Raw genomic sequence first — 19,846 nt, forward strand, 5'->3', positions numbered from 1 at the left:
GTATACTGTATATTACACTTTTAAATAACAGCACGAGAAACAAAAACACTTTCCTTGCTAACTTCTGTCCTTTACAGTCATCGTCCAACAATACAATGCACAATCGAGAAATACAAAGTGTATGTGATTACGTTCTTCCCCAGATGCATAAATAAATAAGTAAACACAGAGGACAGAGAGTAAAAGTGTCATGGAGGAGAGAGGGGAGGCGGTGGGGGGCAGTGGAGGAGGCAGCCGCGGTAGCGGAGGTCGTGCCACGAGCCGCTGGGACAGTGGCGTCTCCGATCGCCCCTGGCGACCATCACGTTGCCGTGCTCCGGAACAGACAGGCCTGCTCGCACAACAGATGGAACTAATGATGCGCAACAAAAGAGATCATTTCACTGTGGTCCTCTGGAAGCCACAAAGAGCCGGGGTGGGAGTTTGAATGATAGGGCCAGGGGAGTAGCACGGGGTTAGATATGGGCAGCTCTTTTTTCTGGAGGTGCTCGAATGAATAAGGAAGGGCCTTTGATGTTTGTCACAGAAGGCGGCATGCAGTGTTAAGTTAAAAAGGCAATTATGAAAAGTGAAAGAGCTGTGAGCCAACTTTCAGTTTCCATTGGGGGTAGCCCACTGGTATGAGTTTTGTTTCACATTTTACAGACTTTGGGGTGTATAAAAGAATACTGAGTCAAACATTGGAGTTTGGAAACTCTTGATAAATGTGATGTGTAACTCTAAATGGTGAAAACAAGAAAATCTACAATGATCTGTAGCTTCCTTTAGAAACGTACATTTGGTAAAGGGGCCTAAAGTTACTATTCCTTCTATATTTATTTCCTTGAACTTATCAAATACTGCTTGACAAATAAGCAATCTATTGCAAGTTAATTTACATATCAAATAAATGTCATTGCAGTTAAAGTCCATTTTTAAAACTACTTTTGGAAAATAAATTATTAAAAGATGGGACATTAGGAAAGGAATAGGCTATCCCTGCCAGTAGCTACATTCTCCTCTGCAATCATGGAAATGGTAGAAATATAGTACTGTACTCTCATCACAACCACATAAATGCCTATATTTGAATACGAATACAACTACCATCAATCATTCCCAGAGGCCCACTGTGGGCGTATTCAGATATCACATTAAGACAAAGTTCAAGTCTTGGTTTCGCTAAATCATATGGCTCTGCATACAGTACTTCTCATTATTTCTGTCATTTCAAACGAGCTAAAAAAAAAATATTAGAAAATAAAATGAAGGCTGAAGCAAAATATACTATATATATATATATATATATATATATATATATATATATATATATATATATATATATATATATATATGAAGAGTGTCTAGGTTTAAGAAGGCATTCTTATTCACATATTTACACTGCAGAGTAAAAGTTGAAAATAAACCACTCAGTGTCCCAGACTACCAAAAACAAATCGAGTTTGAACTGGAGTCATTTGCATATCGTGAAGGAGAGGATTAGATTTAGAGGTCATCGCTTGAACGTACGTCTTCAAGACCAGACGTCAATGCAATGTTGTTGTTTTTATGTCAAATACATCCAACGGAAGACTATGTAAGGCCCTGCTGTCCTCCCAAGGAATCAGAGCGAGAGAGAGAGAGAACTAGGCTCTCTAAATATCTGAATTAAGAGTAGCCAAACACCTAGGGATGGGATTTAACCAGAATGGAGCTGAGTGGAGCCCAATCCTTGCTCCATCCTCACACAGAACGTATCACTGGGAAAAGTTCAGCTGCGATGCTGACACAAACAGCGGAGCAAGGCCTGTATTAGAGTCAGGTTAGCAAAGATAACACTATCAGCCTGATCCCCATGGGCACAAAATGCTGGGCCTAGCTGGCAAATAAAGCTACAGTGTCTTGACTCCTTGGCACATTAGCTCTGATTACAATGACCTTCATTATATCAGCTACCCTTATTACAACACGTTGAACGCGCCTCTCCCTAGGGCCAAGCACAGTGGGGGAAAGAATAAGAGAAAGCCGTGAGTTTCAATGGTATGGCTTGTTATGCACTACACAAACTAGAGTGCGCGTTGTAATATACAATGAACACCTACTGTTGAGATTGCTGACCACTCCGTTCACCTGAACAGATTTCCTTGGTCTTCCTGGCCAATCTGTCTCTGAGGATTAATCTTACTCATTTGCAAGCAATGTGAAATAGGAAAAATAAGCCTCTTTTTCACAATGCTCGGTGTTGGGATCATTGCTTTTCATACATTGCAGGTAGATGGCAAGTAAGTACCTCACTAAAATAAAACAAATTATGGCAATGAATACAAATAACAGATATTAAGATATGTGTAAGGTTCTGTATTTATTTCCTTAGTCAACCTTGTGTTCTGTTTCATTGTGTTCTTGAACGTTGCCCTGTTTCTTTGTGTTCTTGAATGTAGCCCTGTTTCTTTGTGTTCTTGAATGTAGCCCTGTCTTTCATTTTCATTCATTGATTTCACCTGTGTTAGTTACTCACCTGGTCTCATCAGCTACTTATTTAGTTCAGTTCATTCTGTTTATGCCTTTGTGAGGTATTGTTCGTTTTGACTCTACTAAGCCTTTTCCTAGCTCGTTTGTGAGAACCAGTTATAGCCTTCAGTCCTAGTTTTGATTCACCTGCCTGTTTGCCTACCTGTGTATGACCATTGCCTGCGACCACGATTCCTGCCTTCTGCGAAGGCGAAATAAACACCTGCCACACTCTACGTGTGAATCTACACCTTTTTCTCCCTGTGTATTTGTTACAATATGGATATACAGTACCAGTCAAAAGTTTGGACACACCTTCTCATTCAAGGATGTTTCTTCATTTTTACTCTTTTGTACATTTTAGAATAATAGTGAAGACATCAAAACTATGAAATGACACATATGGAATCATGTAGTAACCAAAAATATTGTAGTATGTAGTAGCCAAGACCGTGCAAAGCTGTCATCAAGGCAAAGGGTGGCTACTTTGAAGAATCTAAAATCTATTTTGATTTGTTTGTTTAACACTTTTTTTGGTTACTACATGATTCCATATGTGCTGTTCTATAGTTTTGATGTCTTCACTATTATTCTACAATGTAGAAAATAGTAAAAAATAAAGAAAACATCTGAAATGAGTAGGTGTCCAAACTTAACTGCATATATATTTTTTAAATGAATAAAGCGACAACAACAAAATTATTACTAGTTCTGTTTCATATTGTCAGATAAGATAATAAGGCATGCAAAATGGGTAAAAAATAATGGATGTTTATTAGAGAACGACCAATGTGGGTTTTTAAGGGCCGATGCCGATACCAATTCTTTTGGGGCAAAATATTTCCCAGAGACAACCATGTAAGCATTAACAAATCAATTATACAACCATATAATCCATTTGACTTTGTTTTAACCATATAACTGCATAAGAGTAATTATTTATTTTATGGTAAATCTCTTGATAAACTGGGTAAATCCTGATGGCATAGACCTATTCACAATACAGGTGAATTCATATTCAATAGGACTGTGTGCATACATTCTGTTATTGAGCTGATTTCATTCGTCTATGGGGCTACAGACGACAAACAATCGGTTTCCCTTTCATTTGGGACCATGTTAGGTCTACTGACCGTGTGCAAGTGACGCGTTCCTAAGACATACTGGACTTCCGTGTTCATGTCCCTGGTCATTTGAATTGGCTTGACAATTATATCATAAAATTCATGAAAACGTGGTCATATGAAAGATATTATATTTGTGTTTGTGGATGAATTTACTTCTGGCAGATGTCTACAAAAATCAAATACTACAAGGCCGATTGTGTCTCATGTAGCTAGCCAGGCAGTTCGGCTCGGGCAGCAGATCAGCTCAGCAAGGGAAAGACAAGTCATTTAGCTAACTCAGTGAATTAACTAAATGTTTTGTGACAATCTTTGAAATGAGCATATTTGGCATTACTATGACAAAGTTCTAGGGCATTGAACCTACATTGCTTTGTAAAGTGCTGGACCCCAGTTTGGACATTGTTTTGCCTAACAGTAAATTTACTATCACTTACAAAGTTCCTACATTTCGTGTGGCATTATTAAAGTGTGCTAAATGTATATGCAGCATAAGTGGGTAGCTAGCAAGCAGCCCAGAGGATCCTCGACGACAGGCTAACTAGCAATCAGTGGCACCGGCTTGCAGGGTTTTACACGAGAGGTAAGTGCACTCGCGCTATGAAAGGGAAATCGGCTGCACCGATACTCAAGGGCTGATAGCCGATGGACTAAGAAAGGCTAATACCAGCCATAAATATCGGCATGACTGATTATCGGTAGTTCTCTAATGTTTATCTTTATGCATTTTTCTAACAAATCCTCTTTTGAGCATGCATGCTGTGCTACATAATAAATAATGTCACTGCATAACTGCTGAAGTATTCTGTGGTGTACGTAACTGTAGTTCGCTGGCAACGTCTCTAAGAGAGGTGCTGGACCTGAGCACTCAGAGGCTGGGGACGCCCCACCACTGCTTAATATACAGCACGCTTATTAACCTCAATTTCCTGCCCAATCCCCCCTCCACAGGCTGCATGGTTAGCCTGAACAAGCTCTTGGCATACGTTACCCGTTTGGTGGAGCCTCTCATTTGGGGCTGACCACCCAGTGTGCAGGGGATTCTCTCCCACAGCCCAGCTCATCCCACCTAGAGCCCCCCCCCCCCCCCCCCCCCCCCCCCCACTGGGCTTCTCACCCTCCCTCTCTCCTGGCAGGTGACTCAAAAGACAGACGTTACCCACAGAGACCTGCCTTTCCCTATTCACTTAGTACAGCTAACAGACCACAAAACAGGATGAGTTGAACAGTAGGGGTTCAGGAGACCATCCCTGCACCTAGTAGGGTGCCACTGTGTTTGTTTTGTGCCGAGGTGAAGAGGGGGAGGGCAAATCAGCTTGTTTAGGATTAAGAGTGAATCAGGACAATGTAAGCTTCACCAGAAACGACTATGGCAAATTTGAATCTTAACACCTATAGGAAAAGGGTCAAAACCAACAAAGGCACGACCATATTATCCTTCATGACTTCTCATCCACGAAGCCAATAAAGAGTCAAATGATTGAAGTAGAATAGGACATAACGTAGCAATATAGCCAAGAGTGCACTTAACAAAATCTGAGTTTAAACCAAGTCAATCCCTGATGACTATATGTTAAAAAAGCAAATAAAATTGTAACTTAATTATGGATTTATAATGAGCCACTGCACCACTGCCAAAACCAAGTCCCATACCAAGGCAAACAGGCACCTGCTGAATGTTCCCTGCTCATGGGCTTTCATAGCTTAATTAATCTAGGCCTTGGGGTATCATGACTGGTGTGTGCTGCTTGCGTACATGTTTCAGACAATTAAGTTGTTTCAAGAAGTAAAAGAAATAAAACAACAGTAAAAAAGACATTTGAAAAGAAGAGTAGCAAGGCTATATACAGACACCAGTTAGTCAGGCTTATTGAGGTAGTATGTACATGTAGGTATGGTTAAAGTGACTATGCATATATGATGAACAGAGTAGCAGTAGCGTAAAAAGAGGGGTTGGCGGGTGGTGGGACACAATGCAGATATTATTGCACACAGAGAGAGTCCATGCAATATATTATGTGACTTGTTAAACACATTTTTACTCCTGAATTTATTTAGGCTTGCCATAACAAAGGGGTTGAATACTTATTGACTCAAGACATTTCAGCTTTTAATTTGTTATTAATTTGTAAAGATTTCTGAAAACATAATTCCAATTTGACATTAAGGGGTATTGTATGTAGGCCAGTGACAAAACATCTACATTTAATCAAATTTAAATTCAGGCAGTAACACAACAAAATCAGAGGTGTGAAACCTTTCTGAAGGCAGTGTAGCATGCAAAAATGCTGAATTACTGTAGAAGAGAAATAAGACTCACATGTCAGTTGGGCAGCACCTCTGTCTGAACTCCAGCCTACCGTTGAGCTACAGTCTGGACTCTGCTCATGGCTGCTTGATGGGCAATCATTTGGCAGCTGGATCCTAAAGGGATACAAGAGAGAGTTGCAAATAACTCAGTTGATATACGACTTCTTTACACATTACGGTACAATTCATTTCGTATACCAGAGGTGCCTAATATGCACATACACTGAGTGTACAAAACATTAAGGACACCTGCTCTTTCCATGGCATAGACTGACCAGGTGAATCCTGGTGAAAGCTATAATCCCTTATTGATGTCACTTGTTAAATCCACTTCTCAGTGATGATGAAGGGGAGGAGACAGGTTAAAAAAGTATTTTTAAGTCTTGAGACAACTGAGACACGGATTGTGTATGTGTGACTCTCAGAGGGTGAATAAGCAAAACATTTATGCCTTTCAACCGGGTATAGTAATATGTGTCAGGTACACCGGTTTGTGTCAAGAACTGCAATGGTGCTGGATTTTTCATGCTTAACATATTCCTGTGTGTATCAAGAATGGTCCACCACCCAAAGAACATCGAGCCAACTTGGCAACTGTGGGAAGCATTGGAGCATTGGGCCAGCATCCTCTGTGGAACGCTTTCGACACCTTGTGGAGTCCATGCCCCGATGAATTGAGGCTGATTTGAGGGCAAAAGGGGGGTTGCAACTAGGGTTGCACATTTTGGGGAATTTTCAGAGGTGGAAACTTTCCGTGGGAATTAACGGGAATATATGGAATTAATGGAAATATATGAAAATTAATATTAATACCATTTAAATGTAGATGTTTTTGCATTGGATATATTTACCATATCAAATGAAGACAGAAACATAAACCTTTTACCTTATCATAAGTAGAAATAATTGCACAGGATTAAATCCTTCCAATAAACAAAAAAAAAACTATTTAGTTACCAATTGAACTTTATTTCAATGAGTAGACTCTTCACATGGGATGATTTCACTGAACAACAAAAGAAAAGCAATACTGAATGATCCCCAATGATCCATCGCATCTCCCAAAAACGTTTTCAACATACATTTGTAAAATGATAGTCTAAAAACTAAAGCTTTGGTTGTCTTCCTCTCAGACTTCCATGTCTTCTCCCTGCACCTCCTCAATATCCACCTCTTGAACATCAGAGTCTGAGGCCTCATCTTCACTGTCACTTTCCAACCTTGTTGAGGATGGCTTGTTGTCCGGCTCAAAAAGCCTCAAATTTGCCTGGATGGTTACTAATTTTTCAAACCTTGTATTGGTCAACCTTTTGCGTGCTTTGGTGTGTGTGTTCCCAAACAAGGACCAGTTGAGCTCTGAGGTGGATGATGTTGGTGGGATTTGGAGGATGACATAGGCAACAAGGGAAAGGACTTCAGATTCACAAAGTTCCTTCCACCAGGTGGCTGATGAGATATGTTGGCACGACTGCATGACTGCATCTCCATCCCAAAGCCCTTGCTTGGAAGTGTACTTCGCCAGACTGTCAAGAACCTTGCCCTCATCCAGGCCAAAATGGTGAGACACAGTAGTGATTACACCATAGGCCTTGTTGATCTCTGCACCAGACAGTATGCTCTTGCCAGCATACTTGGGGTCCAACATGTACACTGCGGCGTGTACGGGCTGCAGGCAGAAGTCTTCACGCTTTTTGATGTATTTCAGAACTGCAGTTTTGTCTGCTTGGAGCAACAGTGAAGTGGGCAGGGCAGTACGGATTTCTTCTCTTACATCTGCAAGCAGAGTCTGAACATCAGACAGGATGGATTTGTCTCCCTCAATCTGTGCAATGGCTACTGCTGTAGGTTTCAGGAGTTTCAGGCTGCTTACCACTCTCTCCAAAAATACATCATCCAGGAGGATCCTCTTGATGGGGCTGTCCATATCGGCAGACTGTGATATGGCCATTTCTTGAAGAGACTCCTTCCCCTCCAGAAGACTGTCAAACATGATGACAACACCACCCCAACGGGTGTTGCTGGGCAGCTTCAATGTGGTGCTCATATTCTTCTCACTTTGCTTAGTGAGGTAGATTGATGCTATAACTTGATGACCCTTCACATACCTAACCATTTCATTGGCTCTCTTGTAGAGTATAACCATTGTTTTCAGTGCCATGATGTCCTTGAGGAGCAGATTCAATGCATGAGCAGCACAGCCAATGGGTGTGATGTGAGGGTAGGACTCCTCCAGTTTAGACCAAGCAGCCTTCAAGTTTGCAGTATTGTCTGTCACCAGTGCAAATACCTTCTGTGGTCCAAGGTCATTGATGACTGCCTTCAGCTCATCTGCAATGTAGAGACCGGTGTGTGTGTTGTCCCTTGTGTCTGTGCTCTTGTAGAATACTGGTTTTAGGTGTGGAGATGATGTAGTTAATTATTCCTTGCCCACGAACATTCAACCACCCATCAGAGATGATTGCAATACAGTCTGCTTTCTCTAGTATTTGCTTGACCTGCACTTGAAGGGGCTTTCAATCCCAGGCTCGATACTGGGGTTCGATCCCAGGCTGGGTCACAACATGCCGTGACTGGGAGTCCCATGGAGCAGCGCACAATTGTCCCAGCGTTGTCCGGGTTATTGGAGGGTTTAGCCAGGAGGGCTTTACTTGGCTCATCACACTCTAGCAACTCCTTGTGGCGGGCCGGGTGCCTGCAGGCTGACCTCGGTCGTCCATTGAACAGTCTTTCCTCCGACACATTGGTGCAGCTGGCTTCCGGGTTAAGCAAGCGGGTGTTAAGAAGTGCGGCTTGGCGGGTCATGTTTCTAATCTGTCTGAATAAAATCTAAAATGCCCTAAAAAATACATATTTAAATAATTAAGTAAATTCTCCAGTATCTTGTCATTGTTTTCGGTTAAGACACAATGATATTTAAAAGGACAAAAAACGTTCAGTGTTTAATGAACATTTGTTCAATGGCAAAATTAGAATTGAAAAGCTACAGGTTGTGGAAACCACCCACTTCTGAATCAGAAAACTAAGGGGTATCGTTCTCCTAAAAATACCTAATTTGTGTAGTGGCACATTCCACTATGGGGTTATTCCGCTCCAGCCATTACCACAGCCATTTTTCTTTATTTTTCTACTATTTTCTACATTGTAGAATAATAGCGAAGACATCAAAACTATGAAACATCAAGTGTGGAATCATGAAGTAACCAAAAAAGTGTTAAACAAATAAAATGATATTTGAGATTCTTCAAAGTAGCCACCCTTTGCCTTGATGACAGCTTTGCACACTCTTGGCATTGTCTCAACCAGCTTCATGAAGTACCTGGAATGCATTTCAATTAACATATGTGCCAAGTTAAAAGTTAATATGTGGAATTTCTTTCCTTCTTAATGTGTTTGAGCCAATCAGTTGTGTTGTGACAAGGTAGAGGTGGTATACAGAAGATAGTCCTATTTGGTAAAATACCATATTATGACAAGAACAGCTCAAATAGGCAAAGAGAAATGACAGACCATCATTACTTTAAGACATGAAGGTCAGTCAATAAGGAAAATGTCAAGAATTTTGAACGTTTCTTCAAGTGCAGTCGCAAAAACGATCAAGCGCCCTGATTAAACTTGTCTCTCATGAGGACCGCCACAGGATAGGAAGACCCAGAGTTACCTATGCTGCAGAGGATAAGCAAATGTGTTGCTACTGCTCTCAATAACATTGCTGCCCTGAATATATCAGGCGCTACTGACAAAGGTCCGTGGGAAAAAGTTGTGATGGAATACTTTCTGGAAAACGATCATGCCATGCTGACACTCTCAGACGATGAGGAAATCCCTGATTTAGGTAGGAAAAAACACATTTTAATTGAAGAAGACATTGTAGAGTCTTCTGATGACAGTGATTGGGAAGAATCAGCAATCAACAGTGTTGTCACAGAAGAAGTTGACTGAGTTTTGAAATCAGTGGAACCCGACAGGCCAAAAAAGCTGTACAAACTAAAACGGAAACGACACAGGACGTCTTAATTAATAAAAGGGGTTGCGGTCTGCCGTGAAGCTTTCATCCATGTATACGGGTAAAAGTCTAGCTACAGATTCAGATATTATACGTTTCTAATTTTGTAAGAAAGTTGTTTTCATTGCATGTTAAAGCTTGCTGTTAACTAGCCAGCTGAAGTTCAATGGCTGACTTGCTAGCTAACATTGAACCTATTTGGTTAACGTTAGCTAGCTATGAAAATCGTTTTGTATTGCTAGTTAAAGCTTGCTGTTAGCTAGCCAGCTGAAGTTCGATGGCTGACTTGCTAGCTAACATTGAACCTATTTGGTTAACTTTTGCTAGCTTTGGCAATCGGTTTGTATTGCGAGTAACGTTACTCTATGGATTGGGATTCATTTTTTAGCTAGCTAGCTAATGTTAACGTGACATTTCGAAACAAAAGACCCCAAGTTAAAGCTTGCTGTTAGCTAGCTAACATTAGCTGAGGTTAGATGATTGGCTTGCTAGCTAACATTAACTTACATGTATGAAGTGTGTGTAACGTTAGTGATGTTTTCTCAGAATGCCATTTCGCATTGCTAGTTATAGCCTAATGTTAGCTAGCTAACTAGCTAACGTTGAACCTATTTGGTTAACTTTAGCTAGCTATGACAATTGATTTGTATTACTAGTTAAAGCTTGCTGTTAGCTAGCCAGCTGACGTTAGATGGCTGGCTAGCTAGCTAACATTACATGTATGAACTGTGTGTAGTGATGTTATCTCAGAATGCCATTTTGCATCTATTGTATAATAATGCTAAAATATTTGTATCTGGAATTTGTCTTTCAGTATCAGTAGAACACGCCTGACTCTCCTCCACCAGTCACACAAGGAGAATGGTCTAATGCCTCCCATCAAAAAGAGAGCTGGCCCAAGCAAGCAAAGACAGCAGCGCAGTCATCAACTACATGCACCATTTCTTCACCATCTACGGAGCTTGGGGAAACACGTGTGGACCTGAATTGTGATAACTGCAGTGGCCAAAACATGACAAAGTTTGTGCTCTGGTATTGTGCCTGGCGGACCATACACAAGCTCCACCACAATCTGGACCTTCACTTCCTGATCGCAGGCCACACCAAGTTTGCCCCCGACTGGGGCTTCGGCCTCATCAAGCAGAGCTTCAGAAAGACCACAGTGAACAATTTGTCTGAGATTGCTGGTATTGTGCTGGACAGCACTGTGACAGGAGTCAACATCCCACAGCTGGTTGAACTGGAGGATGGTACGGTGCTGGTGGAAAGCTATGGCTGGCAACAACACCTGACTCCGTACTTCAGTCCACTGCCACAGATCAAGCAGCACCAGCACTTCAGGTGAAAATAATTTTCATTGTATGAGGTTATTCTTCTTATCTAAACTTGAGAGGTGAATTGATGTTGTGCAGGGTTGTAATGTCTTCTGATTTTTTGTTGTTGTTGTTATTCCCTGTTTTACAGCTTCGATGCTCTGGAGCGTGGTGTAAACAAGGAGCGTTCGGACTGTCAAGACCAGGTTTCAGCTGCTGCGCAACGCTGACATCCTTCCTCCCATAGAGGGTCTGCCTATACAAGCACCACCTGGACTCGACACAGCTAGACAAACGTATCTTTTTGAGATTATCAGTTTTGTGACGAAGAGGCTATGGACATCACATGCCCTGTACCAAAGTCAAGGGCAGGACAGAAACAGGCTCTCTCCTAACACACATACCATACGTTGCTGCTACTATGTTTTTTGTATCCTGCTGCTCAGCCACTTTACCCCTGATTGTATACATATAACTACCTCGTCTATCACTGATATCATTATTGATATTGTTCTTGTACATACTATATATTATTTTGTTTATACTGACACTATCTATTTCTGACATTGCTACTATGCAAGTAACCATTTGGCTGTACCGTTTACACCTTCTGTAGAGACCCATCCACTTAGCAAGACTTAGCAAAATATTGATATATAAAATGAATATTGATATGTGTGGTCGTAACATGATGTTGTGACATACCACAGCAATATCATGTGACCCTATCAAGTGTCCACCAGATAAATATATAGCGCATGCATCTGTTTATGTACTGTACATGTGCACCTAACTCAGGTTGCATGGCCTTAACTTATGTATGGAATACTATGTGATACATGTGTGTGTAACAGTATATAAAGGATGCTAATTTACTGGTGTGAAGGCATTTGGTGTGATGGCATTGTACTGGTGTGAAGGCATTTTGTGTGAAGGCATTGTACTGGTGTGAAGGCATTTGGGCAGTGGTGTAAAGTACTACTAAGTATTTTTGGGGGGTATCTGTACATTACTTTACTATTTATATTTTTGCCAACTTTTACTTTTACTTCACTACATTCCGAAATAAATACTTTTTACTTCATATATTTTCCCTGACACCCAAAAGTAAATTGTCCAATTCACACACTTATCAAGAGAACATCCGTACTGCGTCTGATCTGGATCTGATCTGGCAGACTCACTAAACACAAATGCTTAGTTTGAAAATGATGTCTTAGCCAGGGTACACTCCAACACTATCCGTCAAAAAAAATAAAATATATATATATATATAATGTATAATTGTGCCGTCTGGTTTAATATGAGGAATTTGAAATGATTTATACTTTTACTCAAGTATGACAATTTAGTACTTTTTCCACCACTGGATGTGTGGAAGCGTCATCTAATATTTATAAAATATTTGTATCTGGACAATTACTGTTTACCTGGAATTTTTCCTTATTGTAGGCTACTACCACTTTTAGTCTTAATCTTTACTACACTACTCACGGTTTAGCACATGATCTTACATGTGAATCCTTAAAGAGATGGGTGGGGCTGGTTTAAGAGGGTGTGAACCATGCTGAATGGGTGTAGACAACGGAGAGCTCTCCAGTAGGTACCAAAACATTCAAAGGCCCATTTCTCAAAAGTGAGTTTACAAGTTTATCAACTTTCAAAGCAGAATTTCTTTCCCATTGTTCCTGATATGCAGTGTATGATATACCATTTTGTAGCTCTGCGTCTCTACTTTTATCCAATGTAAGAAACCCAATTTCAATTTAGCTACATAAGACCGATTTGAGCCAGTCAGTCACACTTGTAATTTGGTCTGATGAGTCCAAATTTGAGATTTTGGTTACAACCTCTGTGCCTTTGTGAGACGCAGAATAGGTGAACCAATGATTTCCGCATGTGTGGTTCCCATCGTGAAGCATGGAGGAGGAGGTGTGATGGTGCCTTGCTGGTGACACTGTCAGTAATTTATTTAGAATTCAAGGCACACTTAACCAACATGTCTACCACAACATTCTGCAGCGATAAGCCATCCCATCTGGTTTGCGCTTAGTGGGACTATCATTTGTTCTTCAACAGGACAATGACCAAATAACCCTTACACACTTCCAGGCTGTGTAAGGGGTATTTGACCAAGAAGGAGAGTGATGGAGTGCTGCATCAGATGACCTGGCGCCCACAATCACCTAACCTCAACCCAATTGAGATGACTTGGGACCGCAGAGTGAAGGAAAAGCAGCCAACAAGTGATCAGCATATGTGGGATCTCCTTCAAGACTGTTGGAAAAGCATTCCAGGTGAAGCTGGTTGAGAGAATGCCAAGAGTGTGCAAAGCTGTCATCAAGGAAAAAGCTGGCTACTTTGAAGAACCTCAAATATAAAATGTGTTTAACACTTTTTTGGTTACTACATGATTCCATATGTGTTATTTCATAGATTTGGTGTCTTCACTATTATTCTACAATGTAGAAAAAGTACAAATAAAGAAAAACCCTGGAATTAGTAGGTGTGTCCAAACTAACTGTAGCCACCATAGCTAAACATCTAAAAATACATGGGAGTGATGAGGGCATGAGGTAAAACATGTATGGTTTGAAGTAACGTCAAACCAAATAATTGAGTTAATTTGACCATTAAATTTTGAACGTGCTGCATGCCCCATATACTCCTCTGAGGGCGAGGAACCATCTAACATTAAGTTGTAAAATACTGAACTTCGCCTTTAAGGGGAACAACCATTACAATTTAAACTCTACAGCTAATGATAAACCAATACCCTCTTTCGATACAGTGGGTAAATCCAAAGATTCTTATATTATGAGCAGTTTTGATAAAACTGCTAACAATACGCATAATGAGTTAAGATAAGGAAATGAACCCACTCCTAATTACTGCTAATTACCAGTTGAAATGTAGTTGATAAATAAACAGAAAACGTAATAAATACAATAATTATTACCAGTGCTAATTATATTTTCCCATTATATCCCTAATGAGATGGACTTAGCATCACATATAACACAATGAGACTTCCACTAGGCCATTTAAGATGATGGTAGTTGGGATAAAGTCCTAGAGTGGAATGATAGGAAAGATTTGTTAAGGGTATCATTGTATACATCAATCATCCAAGTGATAGCATGATGATGCTATTATGATATGGAAATCATATTCATCGCTATATTTCAGATGTTAACGTCATTTTTCTCTGTCCATTTGCATGTGATATTCAGTGGAAATCTAATGTAGACGGCTGGGCTGACTTTTAAATGACAGCGGTCAACTTGATCTGAAATTCAGTTACTGTTTATTCAGTGGGTGTAGATGCATTAAAAGAAAACACACAACTCTGTAAAGATCCAAATCGAACGTTTTATGATCTTTCTTTGTGGAATGATCCCGGCCACACCAACGGATTGATGATATACAACAATCCAAAGTGTAATATAGTGTGGACAGCCGAATCCAACAGCTATAATGACAGGTGCAAGGTACATTGAGTACGGTTACATGCACACATGAATGCGTTTATTGTGGATAGTCAGATTAATATAATAGTTTGATTAAAACGTTCACATGCTTTTCAAGAAGAACGATTTCCCTAAAAATTCTGTTTACAGGGACACATCTGAAAACAGGCGACCTGATGGCACTCTGATGAATGCAGAAAATTGGCAATCAAAATAAACATTCTGCCACAGCGACCATGTTATTTTTGTGAAGCAAATTTGATTCGGAGTTTGAACATATGAAGTTTGTATGTGAAAACCACTTCTAAGACTCAAACATTCAGTTGTTCCCAACTCACTTCACTGGCACTAAAGAGGGAGGCTCACTCAGCTGGTGCTAGCACATGCACAGATCATATACACTTCTGGAACCCTACTTTTTTTTTAAAGGTATCTCTGACCAACAGATGCATATCTGTACTCCCAGTCATGTGAAATCCATAGATTAGGGCCTAATTAATTTATTTAAATTGACTGATTTCCTCACATGAACTGTAACACAGTAAAATCGTTGAAATTGTTGCGTTTATATTTTTGTTCAGTATAATAATTCAAAAGATTACTAACCAAAAAAAAACGGTGACTTTACGCCGAATAAGAAAAGCAAAGTAAGGTGTTTACATGACTACCGCCATAATCTGTTTAATATCGAAATATTCATGTGCCTGCAGACATACTCATTGAGTTCAGGCTGACAAATGTTTATCAAAACATTGCCACATATTAGGAGTACCGAAATACTGGTCTCCACCTCTGTTGCACTGTAGAGGTAGGTGTGTGTGTGTGTGTGTGTGTGTGTGTGTGTGTGTGTGTGTGTGTGTGTGTGTGAAGAATTTGGCCCTGGCATTTTATCCACACAAGCACACATCACTGCGCGACCTGCCAACTCATTTTCCCCTGGTGTCACTGGTGCCACTAACTTTTACAGTTGGTGGCACCAGCCCATGACCCTTATAAAGTCATCCATAGTGCTTTATTAGGAAGTATGATAAATAGACTACTGGGGTATTCAATAAATAAGTAGGTCTCCTCTAACACGTCCAAGCAGGAATGCATGATTCAAGATACACTATATATACAAAAGTATGTGGACACCCTTTCAAATTAGTGGATTTCGGCTATTTCAGCCACAACCATTGCTGACAGGCGTATAAAATCAAGCACACAGCCATGCAATCTGCATAGACAAACATTGGCAGTAGAATGGCTTTACTGAACAGTTCAGTAATCTTCAACGTGGCACCGTCATAGGATGCCACCTTTCCAACAAGTCAGTTCGTCAAATTTCTGCCATGCTAGAGCTGCCCCGGTCAACTGTAAGTGCTGTAATTGTGAATTGGAAATGTGTCTACGTGAAACAATGGCTCAGCCACGAAGTGGTAGGCCACACAAGCTCACAGAACGGAACCCCCGAGTGCTGATGTGCGTAAAAATCGTCTGTCCTCAGTTGCAACACTCACTAACGAGTTCCAAACTGCCTCTGGAATCAACATCAGCCCAATAACTGTTCGTCGGGAGCTTCATGAAATGGGTTTCCATGGCTGAGCAGCCGCACACAAGCCTAAAATCACCATGCACAATGCCAAGCGTCGGCTGGAGTGGTGTAAAGCTCACCGCCACTGGATTCTGGAGCTGTGGAAACGCGTTCTCTGGCGTGATGAATCACGTTTCACCATCTGGCAGTCCGACAGACAAATCTAGGTTTGGCCAGGAGAACGCTACCTGCCCCAATGCATAGTGACAACAGTAAAGTTTGGTGGAGGATAAATAATGGTCTGAGGCTATTTGTCATGGTTCGGGATAGGCCCCTTAGTTCCACTGAAGGGAAATATTAAAGCTACAGCATACAATGACATTCTAGAAGATTCTGTGCTTCCAACTTTGTGGCAACAGTTTGGGGAAGGCCCTTTCCTGTTTCAGAATGACAATGCCCCCCAAGCACAAAGCAAGATCCATATAGAAATGGTTTGTTGAGATCGGTGTGGAAGAACTTGACTGGCCTCCACAGAGCCCTGACCTCAACCCCATCAAACACCTTTGGGATGAATTGAAACGCCGACTGCGAGCCAGGCCTAATTACCCAACATCATCGCCCGACCTCACTAATGCTCATGTGGCTGAATGGAACCAAGTCCCCGCAGCAATGTTCCAACATCCAGTGGAAACCAACTCCATATTAATGATGTTTGACGAGCAAGTAAACACATCCTGGTCATGTAGTGTATTTTGATATGCATCCTAATCCAGTGATTGACATGAATTTTGGGTTGACAATTAGACTATAGTTGCATGATTGTTTTTTGTTCAATAGAGATTAAATCCATACATCTTTATGTGCACTAACTAACACCATAGGCTAATTCATGTGGGGTTCAACATCTGGGGAAGTTAAAACTCAAAACACTAGATCATTAACTGTTAATATAATACGGTAACACTTTACACCCAGCGTAAGAAAGACGTTATGACACGGTCAGAACTATAGCATAGTATGTCATAACAGCTGACATAACCTGTTATAATATGGTCATAACATTGTCATGACACATATATTTAGACCTGTTGTGACATATATTAAGTTATTTTATGTCTTGTTATGACACCTACATAAGACTTAAAAAAATAAAATAAAAACTACCAAGGTAGTTATTTTATGGCTGGTTATGAGACCTAGATAAAAATGTTGAAACCCACAAAACCTACCACACAAGGTAAAACATTCGATTTCACCATGGCCTACGTGCCAAATGTGTGTTTATGTTATATATTTTTTATTTAACATATTAAATTATCATTGTAATTGCGCACACATTGATGTCAGACATGCACCTACCCCAATGGTCTGTTGCTGATGACTGGGATGAATGCAGGAGCAGATTTCAGGTGCAGTACAAGACACCCTCTTTTTGACTGAAGTAAGTAAAGTGTTACCTATAATACCCACTGCTAGTAGCCATCTATTCATCCAACAGTAAATGTCATGTCCTAAACAAATGCTGCAGTTGTAGGCTACTGCCCACGAGGCCTATTAGGCTTGTGCCCTGGCAATGACCGGTGCACATTCATGCTCGCACCGCTCTCAAAGCCATATCAAATATACTGGTTGTAAAATAGTTGTTATTGAGATGAATATTGAGAGTTGAGAAACAAAAATGATACCTACAGAAAGCTGAGACCCTCCTCCCTTTGATAGGAACAAGGGGGTGAAGTTTCCAAAGCTGTGTTTTTCCCGCAATTTGGAATTAGTACACAATCAGAACGCATTTTTCTCTCGAGTGCATAGGAGGAAAAGAGAGTGGCTCGCTCAACACAACAGCAGGCCCCAGCAAGGGCACAGGCACAGGGGCAGGGCAAAAACTTTCATTACAGGAATCATGAGGATATTGCAATTTACGGTTTGGCCAGATCGTGGTTTTAGTCGCCCAGAAAACAGAATGTTATGATTGAGGGGAACAATGTAGAATATGTTCTTTCTACATTTACAGTGCATTCCCGAAAGCATTTAGACCCCTTGACTTTTTCCACATTTTGTTACATTACAAGTCTTGTACTAAAATGTCTTAAATTGTTTTACCCTCATCAATCTACACACAATAACCCATAATGACAAGCGTAAACAGGTTTATATCATTTTTTGCAAGTGTATTAAAAATCAAAACAGAAATACCTTACTTACATAAGTATTCAGACCCTTTGCTATGAGACTCAAAATTGAGCTCAGGTGCATCCTGTTTCCATTGATCATCCTTGAGATTTTTCTACAACTTCATTTTAGTCCACCCGGGGTAAATTAAATTGATTGGACAAGACAAGGCACACACCTGTCTATATAAGGTCCCACAGTTGTCAGTGCATGTCAGAGTAAAAACCAAGCCATGAGGTCAAAGGAATTGTTCAGAGTCAGAGCAGTTTTCTTTGCTGACCTCAGCTGTCTATCAGTAAACCATCTTGATAGGGGGTCCGACCATTAACCACTGATCAGCCACAGGCTCATTATTGTATTACAGAGAAATTGCACAAAAGGGTCACCTTTTTCAAATGTTTGAATGTTTTATTTTTACATCAAAAAATATATGTCCATTTTGACACACACCCTACTAAAAACTGGTCCAGGCATCTGGCATTTGCCAGAAGGCCAATCGGCCTGTGTGTGGGTGCATGCGTGCGTGTGTGTGTGTTAGCCAAGACGGAGGAAGAGTGGATTAGAGCCATATCTTCCACATGGCTACTTCCTAATCCTACCATCTGAGGTAAATATAAGACCAGGTGAGGTAACACTCTTGTCTCAGACACCTCTTAAACACTGGGGCATCTGCACAGAGAATGCCCCGAGGAACACTACTTTGGAAGTAGAATGGAACTTTGTTGTGAAGTGGAAATGCATCATTGGCCAACACACTTGACAGGACAAACTAGACTGGAGTTCAAATGTACTTTTTGATGTATTATACAACTCATTTCATAGCAGGTCTTGCAATAGATTATAGCGTCCTGTCCAGGTGGTGTACTTATATCGAACACGGCATTCAATTTGTACCAATTCATCAGAATTCATTTGAAAAGGGTGGATTGACTGTGTACATGAAAAGGGAATTGGGGAATTAGTTTCATGATTTCCAAAAAGGTATCAGATGAGACAAAATGGGTGAAGTCACTGTGAAAGAATGCTGTCAGTTTTTGTTCCCGTCTCTCTGTGTTCAGATCCGGTTATGAGCAAAGGGCAGAGGAAAAAAAGAATAAGAAAAAAACAAACAAAACCAGAGAGGAACATTCGTTTGACGACTGCACGGATATAAAAAATGCAGGTCCTTATGTAAAAACAGGTTTTGATGTGTCATGACATGAAATGCTTTTCATTACATTTTTCAAGCATGACCTCACATTCTGCAAAAATGTACACACCCATGGGACAAGCACATTGAGGTAAAAACACAAATAATAAGTGCCAGGTTGAAAGATGGTTCACGTCTGAATGGGACAGGTAGTTCATGGCATGTCATGTTCTTTTTTTAATAGAGGTTTTGTCCATTCATTTTTTAAATCAAAGTTTACCTTTATTTCGTTAAAAAGTGTAAAAAAATAGTGTACCCAAATAGT

The 19,846-nt window shown here is 40.5% G+C and overlaps 1 protein-coding gene across 1 annotated transcript in view; it reads right to left on the reverse strand.

Annotated features, from left to right (window-relative positions):
• Positions 1-19,846, reverse strand: part of LOC139416532 (castor zinc finger 1) — a 256,197-nt gene that overhangs the window by 186,320 nt on the left and 50,031 nt on the right. The window contains exon 3 of the mRNA XM_071165248.1: positions 5,935-6,038. The gene's annotated coding sequence lies outside the window, so the exon portion shown is untranslated. The remainder of the gene's footprint in view (positions 1-5,934; positions 6,039-19,846) is intronic.

Source organism: Oncorhynchus clarkii, chromosome 9 (genome assembly GCF_045791955.1).
Source record: "Oncorhynchus clarkii lewisi isolate Uvic-CL-2024 chromosome 9, UVic_Ocla_1.0, whole genome shotgun sequence".
NCBI lineage: Eukaryota > Metazoa > Chordata > Actinopteri > Salmoniformes > Salmonidae > Oncorhynchus > Oncorhynchus clarkii.